The sequence below is a fragment of the Odontomachus brunneus genome, unplaced genomic scaffold (genome assembly GCF_010583005.1).
Source record: "Odontomachus brunneus isolate Ranch 3 - 2012 unplaced genomic scaffold, Obru_v1 Obru_scaffold_048, whole genome shotgun sequence".
In the NCBI taxonomy this organism is placed as follows: Eukaryota; Metazoa; Arthropoda; class Insecta; order Hymenoptera; family Formicidae; genus Odontomachus; species Odontomachus brunneus.
In genome coordinates, this window is record NW_022639498.1 from 978,372 (window position 1) to 981,163 (window position 2,792).

The following is a 2,792-nucleotide window of genomic DNA, read 5'->3' on the forward strand; positions in this document are numbered from 1 at the left end:
TATATATATATATATATATATATATATATATATATATATATATATATATATATATATATACATATATATATATATAATATATTTCTTCGCATATATTACACTTTAAATATATATATGTGTGTCTTTTATTCGATTTATAAATTAATAAATTATTAAGAAAAATGATAGAACACAAATATCTCAGTCATAATAATGCTGATAAAGTAGATAATAATAATACTGTTTATTATTGTACTCTTTGGCACATGCAATACTATATAATAATTTACTAATGTTTAAAAGCAAAGAGGGAAATATATTAAATTCATCTATTTAAGGCAGTTGTCTTGTGAAATAAATTTATTAGGAACTGTTGTATATCTATTGAGATATTATTTAACTGTTTATGCAATTAGGAAAGATTTGGCCATTTGAAAGTTGAGATATTTGCAACTAAAATTAAGATTTTTAATATATATCATACTGAAATTAGCATCTTGTACCTTAATTTTAATTTAACTAAATTATATTTAAAGTTTTCATGGAAAAAAGTTCTTATCATATTAACAATTAAAAATCAATAATGTACACACATTATAAGAAAAAATTAAAATTACTAATCACAAAGTTTTAAAATACAGATATGATATATGTAAAAGTTCATAGTTTATATTAATTCCTTCTTTATGATAACTTCACTGTTGAATTACTATACCAGCTGTTACAATGACTTTAGGTAGGTCATTTCTTTAGAATATACATAATTCAAAATACTCTCACTTATGAGATCTTGGAGGCTTTTATAATGCTTAATGAAACTATATATATCTTTAACTAATTACAATTTATAACATAGTGTTAATATAAAAATTTTATTTAATGTTCCAAGTATGAAAAAAATATAATATTAATGTAAATAAGTTCAAGACATATGCATTAGAATAAGTAACTTTAGTATGTATAATAGAAACAATTTTAACCTAAACTTAGCAATACCAAAAATATGAAAACTGATTCATTGCAATCCCTTAAAAAATAATTGGACTTTTTTTGTATCTTAAGTTAATGAAATATTAATATATTTTAAAGCACATGTTATATATATATATATATATATATATATATATATATATATATATATATATATATATCATCTCTAAGAATTTTTCAACTCTTTTTCTATTGTATCTAATTAAACTTTTCGATAATATTGTCACATTATCAATAGATGTCAACCTTAATTTCATTTGAATGCAATTTGTTCAATTACTAAGAAAAAAATTCGATAATTTATTTAAAATGGAATTTTTATGAAAGTAGTCATATTATAATTTTTTTTTTCTTTATATTTGATTAAAATCAATAATTAAATTGCAATTCTAAATAACATTCTGTCCACTATTCTATAGTGGTAATAATAATTTAATATTCCATATTGGTCAAAACTTGAAGGACAAATACTGTTAATATTGGAATATATCCTTTTGTACACTAACGTAATTGTACTTCAGGTATTTTAAAAATTTATAGTTCTTGTAACATAAATTAACATATTTTGCAACATAAATTAACATTAAATTGTTATACATAATTAGGATCATTGACAGTACAACTAATCAGTTTTCTTTGCTTCTCAGAATCACATTTGACTGAGTTTCAAGTATGCAATCCTTGATTAGACTACGCGCGTTCGTTATACAATTTTTAACTTCTTCCCCCGCATAGCGTTTACCGCCATAAAAAGGTTTAATGTGACAACCGAGCTCCTGTATGACATTTAGCAGTTTCATGTACTTCCATTCACGAGTGCAGGAGACTGGCGGAGAAGTCTGCTGGTAGACACTTGGATTTGAAACCGTGAATACCGGCTCCGTGACTTTTTTGACAATATCTATTTTGTTTCGGTATTCTTCCTCCATCTTGTCCTTTTACTTAATATACCTTAAGAAATGACCAATTATCGTACAACTTGTATGAGGAGGCTCAAATCTTATTACCAATCTTATAACCAAATTTAAAACTCATTAGACAGCATGCTTTAAATTTCGTTTGTCAGCTTGTATGAGAAAATAAAAAACTGAATTGAAGATAACCTCTACAAACAACGAACGTAATATTTATTTGTTTGATTTCATATATTGCTATTATTACATATTATAAATACCGTTCTGTTGAAATATGATGCGAATAGAATAACTTGTATATATAATGTTGTTTAACAAATATAATAAATAAGTTTTTCATACTAATGTTCAATCGGTGCGATTTATAGTTTTATTATTTCTCACTAAGCTTCAAGACTTATAGATGGCTGGGTGCACCTAACTTTAGTGACCCTACGCCTTGCTCCGTTTATTACTCGCTAAGGGGCGCTGCACACAAATTGACATAATGGCTGCATTCAGTAGACTCAACAGTTGAGACATCTGTTTCCGATGAATTGAACTCCGCTATGAATTTTCTACTGGATTCGTTTGTGATATCGCTACTAGTAAAAATGGCTACTTCTAATGTATTACTTTAAAATAAAAGCGGATAAGGTTAAGTTAAGAGTAGTTTGACAGGAGCATGGTGGAGCATGCGACGCGAACAAACCTCTTATGATAACTTGTGACAACTTGTGACAATGGATTCTTCTGCGCTTGTTCCGCGACTTGATTTCTCCTTATATTACATGGAGCACAATTTGCGCGGAAAAGTGAAACGTTTTGGTGACAAATAAACATCTGTATTTATTTTTTAAAATTGTATTAACTTAATTTACTGCAATTTTTACTAATATGTTTATCTTTCAGCTTATCTGTTGAATACAA

General features: G+C 26.1%; 1 protein-coding gene across 3 annotated transcripts in view; it reads right to left on the minus strand.

The window, feature by feature from the left end:
* The window catches only part of LOC116845002 (diphthine methyltransferase), a 5,847-nt gene extending 3,552 nt beyond the window's left edge, over positions 1-2,295 (minus strand). The window contains exons 1-2 of one of the 3 annotated variants that reach the window (XR_004378175.1): positions 2,144-2,293; positions 1,328-1,920 (exon numbers count right to left, since the gene is read on the minus strand). The gene's annotated coding sequence lies outside the window, so the exon portion shown is untranslated. Of the gene's footprint in view, positions 1-1,327; positions 1,921-2,143 lie in introns of those variants that run through there. The other 2 variants (XM_032817224.1, XM_032817223.1) reach the window with 2 other exon arrangements.
* Positions 2,296-2,792: the final 497 nt, after the last annotated feature.